A 13,935-nucleotide genomic window follows, 5' to 3' on the forward strand; every position below is an offset into this window, starting at 1 on the left:
CTTAACCCATGACATTGTAAGAATTGGGAAAAAAGTACATCATATACCAAATTCAATTGGAAATTCAAATTAGAAAAAGCTAAACTATGACTAAAAAAGCTTTTTCGATGTTATTTGTACAAGATGTCTGTCATTTAGCCAAGTAGGAACATATTTCTGTGCAAATGATTGTAAAATCAATTTGTACCCATACTTTAAATCAAAAGTCTTAACAGCAACATAAACAGCAGAGCTATATGCTGTCTTTTTTGTTATATTCAACTTTTCGAAAACCTAAGCTTTTGTATGTCAGGATGGCCGAGCGGTCTAAGGCGTTGCGTTCAGGTCGCAGTCTCTCCTGGAGGCGTGGGTTCAAATCCCACTCCTGACAGTAAGGTTACATTTTATCTTTCTTCTATATATCCTCATACTAATTTAAAGGTAACAAAACATCCTAAAAATTGGACAAACACTCACTTCACACCTCAGTTTCAATTTCCACCACGGAAATCTCGAGCGCTCACAACATAATTACCCCTTTGAAACAAACCACAATTCAGGTTGCAGCCTTCCTTGGAAATAAGGTCTTCAATCGTACTTCTGATTTCCATCTCCTATTCCATTACATTTTTATCATCTACATTTCCTCATATATTTTTCTTGCAAGATAAAATACCTTCCACATTACGAATGAGGGCTCCAATGATTATTGGTCAGAGCATTGCTCTTGTAAAGCAGAGCTCATGGCCTCAAATCCCACTGGTGTCGCCACAAAGCAATCCTACCAAGCATATAAGCCAAATTCATTAGCCAGCTCTTTAAAGATTCCCAAATTCTATTTCAATGGTGCATGAATATGGATTAAGCAACAAACTCTGGCACAAGCTTCCCAATGCTGAAAATTAAAAGAAAACTATACTGTCTTAACCCATGACATTGTAAGAATTGGGAAAAAAAGTACATCATATACCAAATTCAATTGGAAATTCAAATTAGAAAAAGCTAAACTATGACTAAAAAAGCTTTTTCGATGTTATTTGTACAAGATGTCTGTCATTTAGCCAAGTAGGAACATATTTCTGTGCAAATGATTGTAAAATCAATTTGTACCCATACTTTAAATCAAAAGTCTTAACAGCAACATAAACAGCAGAGCTATATGCTGTCTTTTTTGTTATATTCAACTTTTCGAAAACCTAAGCTTTTGTATGTCAGGATGGCCGAGCGGTCTAAGGCGCTGCGTTCAGGTCGCAGTCTCTCCTGGAGGCGTGGGTTCAAATCCCACTCCTGAAAGTAAGGTTACATTTTATCTTTCTTCTATATATCCTCATACTAATTTAAAGGTAACAAAACATCCTAAAAATTGGACAAACACTCACTTCACACCTCAGTTTCAATTTCCACCACGGAAATCTCGAGCGCTCACAACATAATTACCCCTTTGAAACAAACCACAATTCAGGTTGCAGCCTTCCTTGGAAATAAGGTCTTCAATCGTACTTCTGATTTCCATCTCCTATTCCATTACATTTTTATCATCCACATTTCCTCATATATTTTCCTTGCAAGATAAAATACCTTCCACATTACGAATGAGGGCTCCAATGATTATTGGTCAGAGCATTGCTCTTGTAAAGCAGAGCTCATGGCCTCAAATCCCACTGGTGTCGCCACAAAGCAATCCTACCAAGCATATAAGCCAAATTCATTAGCCAGCTCTTTAAAGATTCCCAAATTCTATTTCAATGGTGCATGAATATGGATTAAGCAACAAACTCTGGCACAAGCTTCCCAATGCTGAAAATTAAAAGAAAACTATACTGTCTTAACCCATGACATTGTAAGAATTGGGAAAAAAGTACATCATATACCAAATTCAATTGGAAATTCAAATTAGAAAAAGCTAAACTATGACTAAAAAAGCTTTTTCGATGTTATTTGTACAAGATGTCTGTCATTTAGCCAAGTAGGAACATATTTCTGTGCAAATGATTGTAAAATCAATTTGTACCCATACTTTAAATCAAAAGTCTTAACAGCAACATAAACAGCAGAGCTATATGCTGTCTTTTTTGTTATATTCAACTTTTCGAAAACCTAAGCTTTTGTATGTCAGGATGGCCGAGCGGTCTAAGGCGCTGCGTTCAGGTCGCAGTCTCTCCTGGAGGCGTGGGTTCAAATCCCACTCCTGACAGTAAGGTTACATTTTATCTTTCTTCTATATATCCTCATACTAATTTAAAGGTAACAAAACATCCTAAAAATTGGACAAACACTCACTTCACACCTCAGTTTCAATTTCCACCACGGAAATCTCGAGCGCTCACAACATAATTACCCCTTTGTAACAAACCACAATTCAGGTTGCAGCCTTCCTTGGAAATAAGGTCTTCAATCGTACTTCTGATTTCCATCTCCTATTCCATTACATTTTTATCATCTACATTTCCTCATATATTTTCCTTGCAAGATAAAATACCTTCCACATTACGAATGAGGGCTCCAATGATTATTGGTCAGAGCATTGCTCTTGTAAAGCAGAGCTCATGGCCTCAAATCCCACTGGTGTCGCCACAAAGCAATCCTACCAAGCATATAAGCCAAATTCATTAGCCAGCTCTTTAAAGATTCCCAAATTCTATTTCAATGGTGCATGAATATGGATTAAGCAACAAACTCTGGCACAAGCTTCCCAATGCTGAAAATTAAAAGAAAACTATACTGTCTTAACCCATGACATTGTAAGAATTGGGAAAAAAGTACATCATATACCAAATTCAATTGGAAATTCAAATTAGAAAAAGCTAAACTATGACTAAAAAAGCTTTTTCGATGTTATTTGTACAAGATGTCTGTCATTTAGCCAAGTAGGAACATATTTCTGTGCAAATTATTGTAAAATCAATTTGTACCCATACTTTAAATCAAAAGTCTTAACAGCAACATAAACAGCAGAGCTATATGCTGTCTTTTTTGTTATATTCAACTTTTCGAAAACCTAAGCTTTTGTATGTCAGGATGGCCGAGCGGTCTAAGGCGTTGCGTTCAGGTCGCAGTCTCTCCTGGAGGCGTGGGTTCAAATCCCACTCCTGACAGTAAGGTTACATTTTATCTTTCTTCTATATATCCTCATACTAATTTAAAGGTAACAAAACATCCTAAAAATTGGACAAACACTCACTTCACACCTCAGTTTCAATTTCCACCACGGAAATCTCGAGCGCTCACAACATAATTACCCCTTTGAAACAAACCACAATTCAGGTTGCAGCCTTCCTTGGAAATAAGGTCTTCAATCGTACTTCTGATTTCCATCTCCTATTCCATTACATTTTTATCATCTACATTTCCTCATATATTTTTCTTGCAAGATAAAATACCTTCCACATTACGAATGAGGGCTCCAATGATTATTGGTCAGAGCATTGCTCTTGTAAAGCAGAGCTCATGGCCTCAAATCCCACTGGTGTCGCCACAAAGCAATCCTACCAAGCATATAAGCCAAATTCATTAGCCAGCTCTTTAAAGATTCCCAAATTCTATTTCAATGGTGCATGAATATGGATTAAGCAACAAACTCTGGCACAAGCTTCCCAATGCTGAAAATTAAAAGAAAACTATACTGTCTTAACCCATGACATTGTAAGAATTGGGAAAAAAAGTACATCATATACCAAATTCAATTGGAAATTCAAATTAGAAAAAGCTAAACTATGACTAAAAAAGCTTTTTCGATGTTATTTGTACAAGATGTCTGTCATTTAGCCAAGTAGGAACATATTTCTGTGCAAATGATTGTAAAATCAATTTGTACCCATACTTTAAATCAAAAGTCTTAACAGCAACATAAACAGCAGAGCTATATGCTGTCTTTTTTGTTATATTCAACTTTTCGAAAACCTAAGCTTTTGTATGTCAGGATGGCCGAGCGGTCTAAGGCGTTGCGTTCAGGTCGCAGTCTCTCCTGGAGGCGTGGGTTCAAATCCCACTCCTGACAGTAAGGTTACATTTTATCTTTCTTCTATATATCCTCATACTAATTTAAAGGTAACAAAACATCCTAAAAATTGGACAAACACTCACTTCACACCTCAGTTTCAATTTCCACCACGGAAATCTCGAGCGCTCACAACATAATTACCCCTTTGAAACAAACCACAATTCAGGTTGCAGCCTTCCTTGGAAATAAGGTCTTCAATCGTACTTCTGATTTCCATCTCCTATTCCATTACATTTTTATCATCCACATTTCCTCATATATTTTCCTTGCAAGATAAAATACCTTCCACATTACGAATGAGGGCTCCAATGATTATTGGTCAGAGCATTGCTCTTGTAAAGCAGAGCTCATGGCCTCAAATCCCACTGGTGTCGCCACAAAGCAATCCTACCAAGCATATAAGCCAAATTCATTAGCCAGCTCTTTAAAGATTCCCAAATTCTATTTCAATGGTGCATGAATATGGATTAAGCAACAAACTCTGGCACAAGCTTCCCAATGCTGAAAATTAAAAGAAAACTATACTGTCTTAACCCATGACATTGTAAGAATTGGGAAAAAAAGTACATCATATACCAAATTCAATTGGAAATTCAAATTAGAAAAAGCTAAACTATGACTAAAAAAGCTTTTTCGATGTTATTTGTACAAGATGTCTGTCATTTAGCCAAGTAGGAACATATTTCTGTGCAAATGATTGTAAAATCAATTTGTACCCATACTTTAAATCAAAAGTCTTAACAGCAACATAAACAGCAGAGCTATATGCTGTCTTTTTTGTTATATTCAACTTTTCGAAAACCTAAGCTTTTGTATGTCAGGATGGCCGAGCGGTCTAAGGCGCTGCGTTCAGGTCGCAGTCTCTCCTGGAGGCGTGGGTTCAAATCCCACTCCTGAAAGTAAGGTTACATTTTATCTTTCTTCTATATATCCTCATACTAATTTAAAGGTAACAAAACATCCTAAAAATTGGACAAACACTCACTTCACACCTCAGTTTCAATTTCCACCACGGAAATCTCGAGCGCTCACAACATAATTACCCCTTTGAAACAAACCACAATTCAGGTTGCAGCCTTCCTTGGAAATAAGGTCTTCAATCGTACTTCTGATTTCCATCTCCTATTCCATTACATTTTTATCATCCACATTTCCTCATATATTTTCCTTGCAAGATAAAATACCTTCCACATTACGAATGAGGGCTCCAATGATTATTGGTCAGAGCATTGCTCTTGTAAAGCAGAGCTCATGGCCTCAAATCCCACTGGTGTCGCCACAAAGCAATCCTACCAAGCATATAAGCCAAATTCATTAGCCAGCTCTTTAAAGATTCCCAAATTCTATTTCAATGGTGCATGAATATGGATTAAGCAACAAACTCTGGCACAAGCTTCCCAATGCTGAAAATTAAAAGAAAACTATACTGTCTTAACCCATGACATTGTAAGAATTGGGAAAAAAGTACATCATATACCAAATTCAATTGGAAATTCAAATTAGAAAAAGCTAAACTATGACTAAAAAAGCTTTTTCGATGTTATTTGTACAAGATGTCTGTCATTTAGCCAAGTAGGAACATATTTCTGTGCAAATGATTGTAAAATCAATTTGTACCCATACTTTAAATCAAAAGTCTTAACAGCAACATAAACAGCAGAGCTATATGCTGTCTTTTTTGTTATATTCAACTTTTCGAAAACCTAAGCTTTTGTATGTCAGGATGGCCGAGCGGTCTAAGGCGCTGCGTTCAGGTCGCAGTCTCTCCTGGAGGCGTGGGTTCAAATCCCACTCCTGACAGTAAGGTTACATTTTATCTTTCTTCTATATATCCTCATACTAATTTAAAGGTAACAAAACATCCTAAAAATTGGACAAACACTCACTTCACACCTCAGTTTCAATTTCCACCACGGAAATCTCGAGCGCTCACAACATAATTACCCCTTTGTAACAAACCACAATTCAGGTTGCAGCCTTCCTTGGAAATAAGGTCTTCAATCGTACTTCTGATTTCCATCTCCTATTCCATTACATTTTTATCATCTACATTTCCTCATATATTTTCCTTGCAAGATAAAATACCTTCCACATTACGAATGAGGGCTCCAATGATTATTGGTCAGAGCATTGCTCTTGTAAAGCAGAGCTCATGGCCTCAAATCCCACTGGTGTCGCCACAAAGCAATCCTACCAAGCATATAAGCCAAATTCATTAGCCAGCTCTTTAAAGATTCCCAAATTCTATTTCAATGGTGCATGAATATGGATTAAGCAACAAACTCTGGCACAAGCTTCCCAATGCTGAAAATTAAAAGAAAACTATACTGTCTTAACCCATGACATTGTAAGAATTGGGAAAAAAGTACATCATATACCAAATTCAATTGGAAATTCAAATTAGAAAAAGCTAAACTATGACTAAAAAAGCTTTTTCGATGTTATTTGTACAAGATGTCTGTCATTTAGCCAAGTAGGAACATATTTCTGTGCAAATTATTGTAAAATCAATTTGTACCCATACTTTAAATCAAAAGTCTTAACAGCAACATAAACAGCAGAGCTATATGCTGTCTTTTTTGTTATATTCAACTTTTCGAAAACCTAAGCTTTTGTATGTCAGGATGGCCGAGCGGTCTAAGGCGTTGCGTTCAGGTCGCAGTCTCTCCTGGAGGCGTGGGTTCAAATCCCACTCCTGACAGTAAGGTTACATTTTATCTTTCTTCTATATATCCTCATACTAATTTAAAGGTAACAAAACATCCTAAAAATTGGACAAACACTCACTTCACACCTCAGTTTCAATTTCCACCACGGAAATCTCGAGCGCTCACAACATAATTACCCCTTTGAAACAAACCACAATTCAGGTTGCAGCCTTCCTTGGAAATAAGGTCTTCAATCGTACTTCTGATTTCCATCTCCTATTCCATTACATTTTTATCATCTACATTTCCTCATATATTTTTCTTGCAAGATAAAATACCTTCCACATTACGAATGAGGGCTCCAATGATTATTGGTCAGAGCATTGCTCTTGTAAAGCAGAGCTCATGGCCTCAAATCCCACTGGTGTCGCCACAAAGCAATCCTACCAAGCATATAAGCCAAATTCATTAGCCAGCTCTTTAAAGATTCCCAAATTCTATTTCAATGGTGCATGAATATGGATTAAGCAACAAACTCTGGCACAAGCTTCCCAATGCTGAAAATTAAAAGAAAACTATACTGTCTTAACCCATGACATTGTAAGAATTGGGAAAAAAAGTACATCATATACCAAATTCAATTGGAAATTCAAATTAGAAAAAGCTAAACTATGACTAAAAAAGCTTTTTCGATGTTATTTGTACAAGATGTCTGTCATTTAGCCAAGTAGGAACATATTTCTGTGCAAATGATTGTAAAATCAATTTGTACCCATACTTTAAATCAAAAGTCTTAACAGCAACATAAACAGCAGAGCTATATGCTGTCTTTTTTGTTATATTCAACTTTTCGAAAACCTAAGCTTTTGTATGTCAGGATGGCCGAGCGGTCTAAGGCGCTGCGTTCAGGTCGCAGTCTCTCCTGGAGGCGTGGGTTCAAATCCCACTCCTGAAAGTAAGGTTACATTTTATCTTTCTTCTATATATCCTCATACTAATTTAAAGGTAACAAAACATCCTAAAAATTGGACAAACACTCACTTCACACCTCAGTTTCAATTTCCACCACGGAAATCTCGAGCGCTCACAACATAATTACCCCTTTGAAACAAACCACAATTCAGGTTGCAGCCTTCCTTGGAAATAAGGTCTTCAATCGTACTTCTGATTTCCATCTCCTATTCCATTACATTTTTATCATCCACATTTCCTCATATATTTTCCTTGCAAGATAAAATACCTTCCACATTACGAATGAGGGCTCCAATGATTATTGGTCAGAGCATTGCTCTTGTAAAGCAGAGCTCATGGCCTCAAATCCCACTGGTGTCGCCACAAAGCAATCCTACCAAGCATATAAGCCAAATTCATTAGCCAGCTCTTTAAAGATTCCCAAATTCTATTTCAATGGTGCATGAATATGGATTAAGCAACAAACTCTGGCACAAGCTTCCCAATGCTGAAAATTAAAAGAAAACTATACTGTCTTAACCCATGACATTGTAAGAATTGGGAAAAAAGTACATCATATACCAAATTCAATTGGAAATTCAAATTAGAAAAAGCTAAACTATGACTAAAAAAGCTTTTTCGATGTTATTTGTACAAGATGTCTGTCATTTAGCCAAGTAGGAACATATTTCTGTGCAAATGATTGTAAAATCAATTTGTACCCATACTTTAAATCAAAAGTCTTAACAGCAACATAAACAGCAGAGCTATATGCTGTCTTTTTTGTTATATTCAACTTTTCGAAAACCTAAGCTTTTGTATGTCAGGATGGCCGAGCGGTCTAAGGCGTTGCGTTCAGGTCGCAGTCTCTCCTGGAGGCGTGGGTTCAAATCCCACTCCTGACAGTAAGGTTACATTTTATCTTTCTTCTATATATCCTCATACTAATTTAAAGGTAACAAAACATCCTAAAAATTGGACAAACACTCACTTCACACCTCAGTTTCAATTTCCACCACGGAAATCTCGAGCGCTCACAACATAATTACCCCTTTGAAACAAACCACAATTCAGGTTGCAGCCTTCCTTGGAAATAAGGTCTTCAATCGTACTTCTGATTTCCATCTCCTATTCCATTACATTTTTATCATCTACATTTCCTCATATATTTTCCTTGCAAGATAAAATACCTTCCACATTACGAATGAGGGCTCCAATGATTATTGGTCAGAGCATTGCTCTTGTAAAGCAGAGCTCATGGCCTCAAATCCCACTGGTGTCGCCACAAAGCAATCCTACCAAGCATATAAGCCAAATTCATTAGCCAGCTCTTTAAAGATTCCCAAATTCTATTTCAATGGTGCATGAATATGGATTAAGCAACAAACTCTGGCACAAGCTTCCCAATGCTGAAAATTAAAAGAAAACTATAAGGTCTTAACCCATGACATTGTAAGAATTGGGAAAAAAAGTACATCAAATACCAAATTCAATTGGAAATTCAAATTAGAAAAAGGTAAACTATGACTAAAAAAGCTTTTTCGATGTTATTTGTACAAGATGTCTGTCATTTAGCCAAGTAGGAACATATTTCTGTGCAAATGATTGTAAAATCAATTTGTACCCATACTTTAAATCAAAAGTCTTAACAGCAACATAAACAGCAGAGCTATATGCTGTCTTTTTTGTTATATTCAACTTTTCGAAAACCTAAGCTTTTGTATGTCAGGATGGCCGAGCGGTCTAAGGCGCTGCATTCAGGTCGCAGTCTCTCCTGGAGGCGTGGGTTCAAATCCCACTCCTGACAGTAAGGTTACATTTTATCTTTCTTCTATATATCCTCATACTAATTTAAAGGTAACAAAACATCCTAAAAATTGGACAAACACTCACTTCACACCTCAGTTTCAATTTCCACCACGGAAATCTCGAGCGCTCACAACATAATTACCCCTTTGAAACAAACCACAATTCAGGTTGCAGCCTTCCTTGGAAATAAGGTCTTCAATCGTACTTCTGATTTCCATCTCCTATTCCATTACATTTTTATCATCTACATTTCCTCATATATTTTCCTTGCAAGATAAAATACCTTCCACATTACGAATGAGGGCTCCAATGATTATTGGTCAGAGCATTGCTCTTGTAAAGCAGAGCTCATGGCCTCAAATCCCACTGGTGTCGCCACAAAGCAATCCTACCAAGCATATAAGCCAAATTCATTAGCCAGCTCTTTAAAGATTCCCAAATTCTATTTCAATGGTGCATGGATATGGATTAAGCAACAAACTCTGGCACAAGCTTCCCAATGCTGAAAATTAAAAGAAAACTATACTGTCTTAACCCATGACATTGTAAGAATTGGGAAAAAAGTACATCATATACCAAATTCAATTGGAAATTCAAATTAGAAAAAGCTAAACTATGACTAAAAAAGCTTTTTCGATGTTATTTGTACAAGATGTCTGTCATTTAGCCAAGTAGGAACATATTTCTGTGCAAATGATTGTAAAATCAATTTGTACCCATACTTTAAATCAAAAGTCTTAACAGCAACATAAACAGCAGAGCTATATGCTGTCTTTTTTGTTATATTCAACTTTTCGAAAACCTAAGCTTTCGTATGTCAGGATGGCCGAGCGGTCTAAGGCGCTGCGTTCAGGTCGCAGTCTCTCCTGGAGGCGTGGGTTCAAATCCCACTCCTGACAGTAAGGTTACATTTTATCTTTCTTCTATATATCCTCATACTAATTTAAAGGTAACAAAACATCCTAAAAATTGGACAAACACTCACTTCACACCTCAGTTTCAATTTCCACCACGGAAATCTCGAGCGCTCACAACATAATTACCCCTTTGTAACAAACCACAATTCAGGTTGCAGCCTTCCTTGGAAATAAGGTCTTCAATCGTACTTCTGATTTCCATCTCCTATTCCATTACATTTTTATCATCTACATTTCCTCATATATTTTCCTTGCAAGATAAAATACCTTCCACATTACGAATGAGGGCTCCAATGATTATTGGTCAGAGCATTGCTCTTGTAAAGCAGAGCTCATGGCCTCAAATCCCACTGGTGTCGCCACAAAGCAATCCTACCAAGCATATAAGCCAAATTCATTAGCCAGCTCTTTAAAGATTCCCAAATTCTATTTCAATGGTGCATGAATATGGATTAAGCAACAAACTCTGGCACAAGCTTCCCAATGCTGAAAATTAAAAGAAAACTATACTGTCTTAACCCATGACATTGTAAGAATTGGGAAAAAAGTACATCATATACCAAATTCAATTGGAAATTCAAATTAGAAAAAGCTAAACTATGACTAAAAAAGCTTTTTCGATGTTATTTGTACAAGATGTCTGTCATTTAGCCAAGTAGGAACATATTTCTATGCAAATGATTGTAAAATCAATTTGTACCCATACTTTAAATCAAAAGTCTTAACAGCAACATAAACAGCAGAGCTATATGCTGTCTTTTTTGTTATATTCAACTTTTCGAAAACCTAAGCTTTTGTATGTCAGGATGGCCGAGCGGTCTAAGGCGTTGCGTTCAGGTCGCAGTCTCTCCTGGAGGCGTGGGTTCAAATCCCACTCCTGACAGTAAGGTTACATTTTATCTTTCTTCTATATATCCTCATACTAATTTAAAGGTAACAAAACATCCTAAAAATTGGACAAACACTCACTTCACACCTCAGTTTCAATTTCCACCACGGAAATCTCGAGCGCTCACAACATAATTACCCCTTTGAAACAAACCACAATTCAGGTTGCAGCCTTCCTTGGAAATAAGGTCTTCAATCGTACTTCTGATTTCCATCTCCTATTCCATTACATTTTTATCATCTACATTTCCTTATATATTTTCCTTGCAAGATAAAATACCTTCCACATTACGAATGAGGGCTCCAATGATTATTGGTCAGAGCATTGCTCTTGTAAAGCAGAGCTCATGGCCTCAAATCCCACTGGTGTCGCCACAAAGCAATCCTACCAAGCATATAAGCCAAATTCATTAGCCAGCTCTTTAAAGATTCCCAAATTCTATTTCAATGGTGCATGAATATGGATTAAGCAACAAACTCTGGCACAAGCTTCCCAATGCTGAAAATTAAAAGAAAACTATAAGGTCTTAACCCATGACATTGTAAGAATTGGGAAAAAAAGTACATCAAATACCAAATTCAATTGGAAATTCAAATTAGAAAAAGGTAAACTATGACTAAAAAAGCTTTTTCGATGTTATTTGTACAAGATGTCTGTCATTTAGCCAAGTAGGAACATATTTCTGTGCAAATGATTGTAAAATCAATTTGTACCCATACTTTAAATCAAAAGTCTTAACAGCAACATAAACAGCAGAGCTATATGCTGTCTTTTTTGTTATATTCAACTTTTCGAAAACCTAAGCTTTTGTATGTCAGGATGGCCGAGCGGTCTAAGGCGCTGCGTTCAGGTCGCAGTCTCTCCTGGAGGCGTGGGTTCAAATCCCACTCCTGACAGTAAGGTTACATTTTATCTTTCTTCTATATATCCTCATACTAATTTAAAGGTAACAAAACATCCTAAAAATTGGACAAACACTCACTTCACACCTCAGTTTCAATTTCCACCACGGAAATCTCGAGCGCTCACAACATAATTACCCCTTTGAAACAAACCACAATTCAGGTTGCAGCCTTCCTTGGAAATAAGGTCTTCAATCGTACTTCTGATTTCCATCTCCTATTCCATTACATTTTTATCATCTACATTTCCTCATATATTTTCCTTGCAAGATAAAATACCTTCCACATTACGAATGAGGGCTCCAATGATTATTGGTCAGAGCATTGCTCTTGTAAAGCAGAGCTCATGGCCTCAAATCCCACTGGTGTCGCCACAAAGCAATCCTACCAAGCATATAAGCCAAATTCATTAGCCAGCTCTTTAAAGATTCCCAAATTCTATTTCAATGGTGCATGAATATGGATTAAGCAACAAACTCTGGCACAAGCTTCCCAATGCTGAAAATTAAAAGAAAACTATACTGTCTTAACCCATGACATTGTAAGAATTGGGAAAAAAAGTACATCATATACCAAATTCAATTGGAAATTCAAATTAGAAAAAGCTAAACTATGACTAAAAAAGCTTTTTCGATGTTATTTGTACAAGATGTCTGTCATTTAGCCAAGTAGGAACATATTTCTGTGCAAATGATTGTAAAATCAATTTGTACCCATACTTTAAATCAAAAGTCTTAACAGCAACATAAACAGCAGAGCTATATGCTGTCTTTTTTGTTATATTCAACTTTTCGAAAACCTAAGCTTTTGTATGTCAGGATGGCCGAGCGGTCTAAGGCGCTGCGTTCAGGTCGCAGTCTCTCCTGGAGGCGTGGGTTCAAATCCCACTCCTGACAGTAAGGTTACATTTTATCTTTCTTCTATATATCCTCATACTAATTTAAAGGTAACAAAACATCCTAAAAATTGGACAAACACTCACTTCACACCTCAGTTTCAATTTCCACCACGGAAATCTCGAGCGCTCACAACATAATTACCCCTTTGTAACAAACCACAATTCAGGTTGCAGCCTTCCTTGGAAATAAGGTCTTCAATCGTACTTCTGATTTCCATCTCCTATTCCATTACATTTTTATCATCTACATTTCCTCATATATTTTCCTTGCAAGATAAAATACCTTCCACATTACGAATGAGGGCTCCAATGATTATTGGTCAGAGCATTGCTCTTGTAAAGCAGAGCTCATGGCCTCAAATCCCACTGGTGTCGCCACAAAGCAATCCTACCAAGCATATAAGCCAAATTCATTAGCCAGCTCTTTAAAGATTCCCAAATTCTATTTCAATGGTGCATGAATATGGATTAAGCAACAAACTCTGGCACAAGCTTCCCAATGCTGAAAATTAAAAGAAAACTATACTGTCTTAACCCATGACATTGTAAGAATTGGGAAAAAAGTACATCATATACCAAATTCAATTGGAAATTCAAATTAGAAAAAGCTAAACTATGACTAAAAAAGCTTTTTCGATGTTATTTGTACAAGATGTCTGTCATTTAGCCAAGTAGGAACATATTTCTATGCAAATGATTGTAAAATCAATTTGTACCCATACTTTAAATCAAAAGTCTTAACAGCAACATAAACAGCAGAGCTATATGCTGTCTTTTTTGTTATATTCAACTTTTCGAAAACCTAAGCTTTTGTATGTCAGGATGGCCGAGCGGTCTAAGGCGCTGCGTTCAGGTCGCAGTCTCTCCTGGAGGCGTGGGTTCAAATCCCACTCCTGACAGTAAGGTTACATTTTATCTTTCTTCTATATATCCTCATACTAA

General features: G+C 36.7%; 11 non-coding genes across 11 annotated transcripts; all 11 read left to right on the forward strand.

Moving 5' to 3' along the window:
- Positions 1-2,090: 2,090 nt before the first annotated feature.
- On the forward strand, positions 2,091-2,173 carry TRNAL-CAG (transfer RNA leucine (anticodon CAG)). The gene has a single exon. It is a non-coding gene; the product is annotated as a tRNA-Leu (tRNA).
- Positions 2,174-2,991: 818 nt separating this feature from the next.
- On the forward strand, positions 2,992-3,074 carry TRNAL-CAG (transfer RNA leucine (anticodon CAG)). The gene has a single exon. It is a non-coding gene; the product is annotated as a tRNA-Leu (tRNA).
- An 819-nt stretch (positions 3,075-3,893) lies between these two features.
- Positions 3,894-3,976, forward strand: TRNAL-CAG (transfer RNA leucine (anticodon CAG)). Its single transcript has one exon. It is a non-coding gene; the product is annotated as a tRNA-Leu (tRNA).
- Positions 3,977-5,696: 1,720 nt separating this feature from the next.
- TRNAL-CAG (transfer RNA leucine (anticodon CAG)) lies at positions 5,697-5,779 on the forward strand. Its single transcript has one exon. It is a non-coding gene; the product is annotated as a tRNA-Leu (tRNA).
- An 818-nt stretch (positions 5,780-6,597) lies between these two features.
- On the forward strand, positions 6,598-6,680 carry TRNAL-CAG (transfer RNA leucine (anticodon CAG)). The gene has a single exon. It is a non-coding gene; the product is annotated as a tRNA-Leu (tRNA).
- A 1,720-nt stretch (positions 6,681-8,400) lies between these two features.
- Positions 8,401-8,483, forward strand: TRNAL-CAG (transfer RNA leucine (anticodon CAG)). Its single transcript has one exon. It is a non-coding gene; the product is annotated as a tRNA-Leu (tRNA).
- A 1,720-nt stretch (positions 8,484-10,203) lies between these two features.
- Positions 10,204-10,286, forward strand: TRNAL-CAG (transfer RNA leucine (anticodon CAG)). The gene has a single exon. It is a non-coding gene; the product is annotated as a tRNA-Leu (tRNA).
- Positions 10,287-11,104: 818 nt separating this feature from the next.
- TRNAL-CAG (transfer RNA leucine (anticodon CAG)) lies at positions 11,105-11,187 on the forward strand. The gene has a single exon. It is a non-coding gene; the product is annotated as a tRNA-Leu (tRNA).
- An 819-nt stretch (positions 11,188-12,006) lies between these two features.
- On the forward strand, positions 12,007-12,089 carry TRNAL-CAG (transfer RNA leucine (anticodon CAG)). Its single transcript has one exon. It is a non-coding gene; the product is annotated as a tRNA-Leu (tRNA).
- Positions 12,090-12,908: 819 nt separating this feature from the next.
- On the forward strand, positions 12,909-12,991 carry TRNAL-CAG (transfer RNA leucine (anticodon CAG)). The gene has a single exon. It is a non-coding gene; the product is annotated as a tRNA-Leu (tRNA).
- Positions 12,992-13,809: 818 nt separating this feature from the next.
- TRNAL-CAG (transfer RNA leucine (anticodon CAG)) lies at positions 13,810-13,892 on the forward strand. The gene has a single exon. It is a non-coding gene; the product is annotated as a tRNA-Leu (tRNA).
- Positions 13,893-13,935: the final 43 nt, after the last annotated feature.

The sequence above is a fragment of the Mixophyes fleayi genome, chromosome 1, assembly GCF_038048845.1.
Source record: "Mixophyes fleayi isolate aMixFle1 chromosome 1, aMixFle1.hap1, whole genome shotgun sequence".
Classification (NCBI taxonomy): domain Eukaryota; kingdom Metazoa; phylum Chordata; class Amphibia; order Anura; family Limnodynastidae; genus Mixophyes; species Mixophyes fleayi.